Genomic DNA, 8,264 nt, shown 5'->3' on the forward strand with positions numbered 1-8,264 from the left:
TAGGGAGGAACAACTGCACGAAAGGAAAATATACAGCTACAAATCTGGATACCAAACAACCAGTTATAAAATTTCATAGAGTGACTTGGCGGAGCGGAGCACATTTACGGACAGAGGACCAGGAAATTGATGACGACTTCATACAAACTGCAACTGGAATCTGGAAATATAAATCTGATTTCCAAGAAGAAACAAAGTGTGCCCGAAAGACGACTGCCCTGGACGACTGGGAAGCCCACTTTGCGAAGGCACCTGCGCAAAACCTGTGCGATGATCGGCACCGGTACCGCCTGTGCCCATAGGCCCAGGACATCAGCAGCTGAGACAAGTGTGAGGGGTAGGCCGACCCTTACCTAGGTTGGGATACATGTAAAAATTTTATACACATATACCAGAAAATTAAAAAAAAAAAAAATTTAATTAATTAATTAAATACACATAAATGTCTAAGACAAAAAAAAAAATAATAAGAGAAAAAGGAGAGGAGGTCAAAGAACTTCCTGAATTTAAAAATAAAAGAATTAAATAGGCAGCTATATGCTGAAAAATCTACCCCAGTATCCTGGGATGAAAATGTAGAAATTAAGAAAGAATTAGAGAACACGTGTAGGGAATTAGATGCCCACAAAAATAAAAATGATATGAAGGAGGCTAGAAAACCAAAGTGCCCTGCAGATTATAAAGGGCCTTTCGAAAATACAGCTTGCGAGTATACGTGTCATAAGAAAAATTAAAAGATATAAAAATAAAAAGAAAATATATAAATATGAATGAACATTTTTTGTTATGAAAAGTAACGATTTTGAATGCGTTACAGAAATAATACCCAAATTGGGTTTAATTGAAACTAAAACAGTGGACTCCACTGCCAACGTAATTGATACCGATTTAACAAACATATAATTATCAATAATTGTTTTTATAATGAGTGCATACATTTTGTATAAAGCCTATATGTACCACAATAAGTGTGTATCAAAAAGAGCTATAAATAGAAGCCAGGCCAACGATCTGGATAAGATTTAAATTAATAGAGCACAAACAATTATTATAAAAATATGTTTCAAAATAAAAATTAAAATCCAAAATTTGTAAATGTATGCAACGACATACCAAAAATAAGAAAATTAAAATTTTGAAAAAAAAAAAAAATAAAATATAATATATTAACACACAACATGAATACCACAGATTGCATCAGAATTACTCTAGCCAGTCAACCAAATTTTGAGAATAGCCATACTTAGAAAAAGAGTAGAGCCTCTATCAATTTCATATTTTGTAGACGAATATATAAATGGGTACGACCTAGCCTTTTCCCCGCTTTTTCATTGCAGCGGTAAGCAAAAAGCAATAGTACTGTCTACAGTAAGAAACTGTAAAGTATTTTCGGAAGTAGACATACACTCAGTCCTAGGACATATAAATGTGCTAAAAATTATTCACAACTGATACAGAAAAAAAAAAAGTGGTTAGTATGGAATGGGAGCAATTAACTCTCCACATACGTGAATTAAAGGACACATTTGACAAGTCTTACAAATGTATAAGCCAAAATAGGCCAATACATAAAGACACTATTAAAAAAAATGCATGGATTCTTGTAGATTCTTTCAATACTGAAAGAACTTTAGTACATGAAAATAGGACAGCGATAAATAAAACGAATTGGTCAAAATTATTTAAATTATTGATCAAATTACGTACAAATCTAATAACTGTCAAAGATAGGTATAATTTAAATATATCGATACCGACAATTTTAAATACACCTTTGACAATAGATCAAGACATAGACCCAACGGAAAATGAAGATTCCGATTCGAGCGAAGGAATCGAAATAAAAGAAAAAGATCTACATGATCTAACAATTCCTGCAGTTATAACAGTAACAGAAGCAGAAGAAGAAGCGTGTCAGACACAAATAAAAACATAATGGCAGATCCAGCAGCACAAAGGGCATATATAAAAGATATCTCGAATGCCATCCCGGAATTTAACGGGCCAAAGATACATCTTCAAAGATTCATAACAGCCTTGAAGTTGGTTAACTTGACTAAAGGCATATTCGAAGATTTGGCTGTAGAAGTCATTAAATCCAAACTAATAGGATCTACACTATACAAAGTACAGAATGAAAAAACAATAAATTCAATACTAAAGAAATTGCAAGACACTATAGTCGGCGAAACATCCGATGTAGTCAAAGCGAAAATGGCGAAAGCAAGCCAGAAAGGCAAAACAGCCGAAAAATTTACATCAGAAATAGACAGCTTACGAAAGCTTCTTGAAGCCTCGTACATTGACGAAGGCCTACCAGCCGAACACGCTGACAAATTCAGCACAAAAGAAGCCATTAACACAATGGTTAAAAATTGTGAGCATGGCTGCCTAAAAACAATTTTAGAGGCAGGCAACTTCACAACTATGAATGAAGCCGTCACTAAGTACATACAATGCAGTACTGAAATGACAGGCAATGCAAATTCAATACTGTACACACAAATACTGGAGCAACTTCAGAAATAATTACCACGGTAGGGTCAATAACCGAGGAAATTATCAGAATAACGGATATTACCAATATAATGGATATAATCAAAATAACGGTTATAACCGAAACTATAGTAATCAGACCAACAACAATTATAGAGGTCGTGGTTATTATAGAGGAAACAACCGTGGTGGAAACACCAACAATGCCAATACGAACAACAACAGCCAGAATAATAATAATGTCCGACAGGTATAAACCACGTCGGAAAACCAATAAAGACCCTTAAGATAAAAAACCCAGTAAAAAATACGGTTCATACTATCAATCTTAATTTCAATCTTTTCGTTTCTCTCAAAAATGAATGCACAAATAAATTATATACATTACTAGTTGATACAGGTGCAGACATATCTTTAATACAATAAACTTCGGACTCGTTTAACAATGTTGATTATTAAAATATTACCCAAATATCACGTGTTGGTGAAGGAACAACCAATTCAAAGGGATTAGTATCAATAGAACTTCTTTCAAGCAACTATGCTATACCACACACTTTTCATTTAGTAACATCAAATTTTCCTATCCCATATGATGGAATCATGGGCATAGATTTGATGAAAAAATACAATTGTCAAATAGATTTAAAACCAGAAAACGATTGGCTCATACTGAGACCAGATAACCTCTATAATCCGATTCATATTCCAATAAATCATAAACTAGAAAATAATTTAACAATTCTACCAGCAAGATCCGAAGTAGTCCGAAAAATTGCTATAAATTCAGCAACCACGTATATACTAATACCAAACCAAAATGGTGTATTCATTGGAAATTCCATTTGAGATTCTAAAAACACTTTTGTCCGAATTTTGAATACAACTAATAAAACTGAAATCATTCAATTAAATACACTGAAAATTGAACCATTGGATGATTACGACATAATTATATATAATAAAAATATAAACAAAGAAGAAATTATAGAGAAATTGAACAAAAATTTTCCACCTCAGTTCAAGGAAATTCTTAATGAATATATTCGGAAAAGAATCCGAATCAATATCAACTAATAATTTTTACAAACAAAAAATGGGAATGAAAGATGATGAACCTGTATATATAATGAATTATAGAATTCCCCACAGTCAAAAAGACGAAGTAGAAAAACAAGTAGACAAATTAATTAAAGACAAAATAGTAGAACCTTCAGTTTCGGAATACAACAGTCCATTACTAATCGTCCCGAAAAATTATTACCAAATTGTGATACTAAAAGATGGCGTTTAGTAATTGATTACCGCCAAATTATCGAAAAAATTTTATCAGATAAATTTTCACTACCAAGAGTAGACGATATTCTTGACCAATTAGGTAGAGCTAAATACTTTTCATGTTTAGATCTAATGTCAGGATTTCATCAAATAGAACTCGAAGAAACGTCTAGAAATACGTCCTTTTCCACGAGCAATGGCTCCTATCGCTTCACGCGATTACCTTATGGTTTAAAAATAGCGCCAAATTCTTTCCAAAGAATGATGACAATTGCATTTTCAGGTATTGAACCTTCACAGGCATTCTTGTATATGGATGACCTAATTGTTATCGGTTGTTCAGAAAGACATATGATTAAAAATCTTACAAATGTTTTTGATTAATGCAGGAAGCACAACCTTAAATTGCACCCAGAAAAGTGCACATTTTTCAGACACGAAATGACTTTCCTTGGACACAAGTGTACTGACAAAGAATGTTAAATTCGAATGGACAAATTAATGTCAAAACGCATTCGAATACCTTAAAATTCAATTGATGAAACCTACACTTCTACAATACCCAGATTTTCATAAAGAATTTTGTATAACAACAGATGCAAGCAAACAAGCGTGGGGAGCTGTTCTTACTCAAGATTACAATAACACACAGCTTCCAGTAGCCTATGCATCAAGATCATTTACTAAAGGAGAAAGCAACAAAAATACAACTGAACAAGAATTAGCAGCTATCCACTGGGCGATAAATCATTTTCGACCATATATTTATGGAAGACATTTCACAGTCAAGACAGACCATAGGCCATTTACTTACTTATTTTCGATGCCAAGCCCGAGCTCACAACTAACGCGAATGAGATTAGACTTAGAAGAATATGATTTTATTGTGGAATATCTTAAGGGAAAAGACAATCATATAGCCGACGCGCTTTCAAGAATAACCATAACGGATTTAAAGAATATTCAAACGAATAATAAAATTCTGACAGTCACTACCAGAAACCAAAGTAAACAGAAAAATTCCTGCCCAGGAAAAGAAAAAGAAGAAATAGATTTGCCTAGGCAAACTCTAAATAAAGCTTCTCATCTAAATGACGAGGTACGAAATGTAGTGACCTTGCGAATAACAGATTCACTATGTTTACTAAAGCATGGAAAAAAAGTTATAGCAAGAATTGATGTTAGCGATATGTACACCAATGGAATTCTCGACTTAGGTCAGTTCTTTCAAAGGCTTGAAAAAGAAGCCGGTAAATGACGAGGTACGAAAAGTAGTGACCTTGCGAGTAACAGATTCACTATGTTTACTAAAGCATGGAAAAAAAGTTATAGCAAGAATTGATGTTAGCGATATGTACACCAATGGAATTCTCGACTTAGGTCAGTTCTTTCAAAGGCTTGAAAAAGAAGCCGGTATACTTAATATCAGCAAACTCAAAGTGGCACCGAGCGAAAAGATCTTTGACACTATATCAATAGAATCTTTTAAAATAATGGGCAATAAAATATTACAATCTCTAAGAGTGGCGCTACTCAAGCCGGTGAGCCACCACCTAAATCTGAACAAGGAAATGAATATGCAGTAACCCTAATCTGCGATTTAACTAAATACCTTGTAACAATACCAATCCAAAACAAAAGTGCAAAAACAGTAGCAAAAGCTATATTTGAAGATCTGCACATGGCAGTTAAAACTGAAATGATAATTCTTTTAATAAAAACATAAAATGAAAACAATAACATGGCGATTATAACATCCCAATGAATACACTATAACACCGTCTCCGCGAGGGAGCTTCGACATCATGCTGGGGAGCACGATAATTAACCGGCCAGTTCAGCGTGTAGCCCCGCTGCCCGCCACTGACGCAAGGCGATGGAGGTTTGTAGTGTGCAAGTTATCCAACCCGTGAAACGGTTCCACTTATGGAACTAATAAACAAATTTTTAAATTCAATTATCCAACGGTTCCACTTATGGGATTAATAAACAAATTTTTAAATTCAATCTGAGCTACATTGCCTTTGCCTTTATTTATGATTCTGCCTTCGCCTTTTCCATTAACTTCGAAGGCCGCGCTTGACCGTTCTGCTAAGATAAATAAACCTATAGTAAAGTAAACAACAGCTTCCGTTCGAAGCCAAACTCTCACGTTCAAAGACAAAAGTATTGCGTTCCAATTTTTAATCAAAATTGCATCGGTCAGCATAATTGTATTTCACAACGAGATGCGACAGTTTCAGCATAAGCTTTTATTTTAAACAAAAATCAAAGTTCTAGAAGCTTAAAAAGAAAAGCTTCTGGCCGAGGTTCGTTGGAGAAGATTTTAGAATTAAGGAGTCAGTCTTATTCGGATTGAAACCGGGATCGGTCATAAGAAATAATAATAAGTGAAAGTGTCTTGATGTAATAAAGAGTTAGTGAATTAAGGTCTGCACCAATAAAGTGAAATTAAAAAATAAAATTTATATTTATTTTAATCAACCAATACGATCAAATTTAATTTGCGCCCAACGTGGGGCTGTGTCATTAAAAAGTTCCAAAAATAAAAATTTAATGAAAAACAAAGTTAAATTAACAACGGAACTCGCGCAGCCAAGAACTCAAATTTTTATTGGAAAAATTAAAACATCCAACACCAAACAGTGATCGTGTAATGGAAACCAATAAATGAAATAATCCATTAAGTTGATTAGTTGGTGGACTGAAGATCTAAATCTCAAACATCAAGAACACTATAAAAATAAAATAAATCCGAAAACCGCTAAAACCGCTAAAACAAATAAAAATACAAAACCAACCAAAAACAACAAGCAAATAATAATAATAATAATAAAAAACCGAAGACAAATTGAAGGAAGGGCTGTAGGGCAATCCCTCGCCAACACTGGAAAAAATTTTTTTAATCTCTGTCGACAACAAGAAGAACATCGCATAAATTGAAGGAAGACCCCATCGGACAGTATCGTGAGGATAAATATAATTTTACTTTAATTAAGGAGTTTGAAAAGAAAATTAATTTAAGACAAGCAAATTTTTTAAGAAATAACAGTGAGAATAAAAAAGAACAATCTGGAAAATTTAATATATAGTTTCGGTGAATTAAATTTAAAAATGGCAACTGGAAGTTCAACTAATTTTTCTGCAGGTGGTTTAGCCACAGCCAGTAACCTAACTGTGGAATTAATTAACAGATTAATTAATGTTCAATTGAGCGAAGTAAGCAAAAAAATAGATGGTTTGGAAGAAAAGTTAGCAACAGACGCAAACATAGTAGAGGACTATAAAATTCAAGAAGTTGACCCAAATATAAAATGTGAAACCACTCTTGAAGTAATTAAATCATTACCGAAGTTCACCGGGGAACCAACACAATGCGTAGGTTGGAGAGAAGCTGCAGAAACTGCAATGAGCCTTTATAAAATTCAAAGTCAGCAGTATTTTATCGCGTTAACAATTTTACGAAATAAAATCATGGGATCAGCCCATGACGCTCTTACCAATCATGGCACTGTTCTAAATTTTCAAGGAATTTTATCTAGATTGGATTTTATGTTGGTTTTGTATCGACCTTGTAAACAATAATTGTAGTGTTATTGAATTACTCGAGGTCATACGTTGGTTATATTTTAATTTCTTCTATAACGCAACGATTTATTCCACTTAACTTTCATCACACTTACACTCCCTGGGGAGTGAACCCGACTATGATAGGACTAGCTAGTTTCGTCTGCACGTCACCTCAGACTCATCAGCTATCTACGGGGATGGAAGCAGAGCGTCAGAAACTCCCCAATGTTACGATCAGATAAGCTTTTTGGCAATTGTGAGTTGCCAAAGTTTATTGGTTTTAACATAGGTGGAGTTCTGTCGTTAAAGCTTCTATCAGTGTGTGAAAGTTTTCAGTGTTTTGTCTGTTGAAAAACCCCTCGGTTTTTTCGATATGCAGACTGGTAAATACAACAAATAGTTGAAGATTGTTTTTAATTGCTGAATTTAGGGCGAGTGGATCCCTTTTGTTTATGTTGGTTTTGTATCGACCTTGTAAACAATAATTGTAGTGTTATTGAATTACTCGAGGTCATACGTTGGTTATATTTTAATTTCTTCTATAACGCAACGATTTATTCCACTTAACTTTCATCACACTTACACTCCCTGGGGAGTGAACCCGACTATGAGTAGTCATTTTATATATAGTGATAAACGACCAATCCATATTCTTGAGTCCGAATTAAGTATCCTTAGACAAGGTAGAATGACAGTTACTGAATACTATAATGAAGTTAATAAAAAAATGACTTTACTAATAAACAAAACTATAATGACATACGGAAAAGATAACGTAATTACCAAAGAAACAAACAAAACAATAAGGAGCAATGCTCTACGAATTTTTATCTCTGGATTAAATGGTCCGATAGCAGAAACCCTTTTCTCATTAAATCCACCGGACTTGCCCAATGCGTTGGCAAAGGTCCAGGAATTAG

Source organism: Drosophila rhopaloa, unplaced genomic scaffold (assembly GCF_018152115.1).
Source record: "Drosophila rhopaloa isolate 14029-0021.01 unplaced genomic scaffold, ASM1815211v1 contig_154, whole genome shotgun sequence".
In the NCBI taxonomy this organism is placed as follows: Eukaryota; Metazoa; Arthropoda; class Insecta; order Diptera; family Drosophilidae; genus Drosophila; species Drosophila rhopaloa.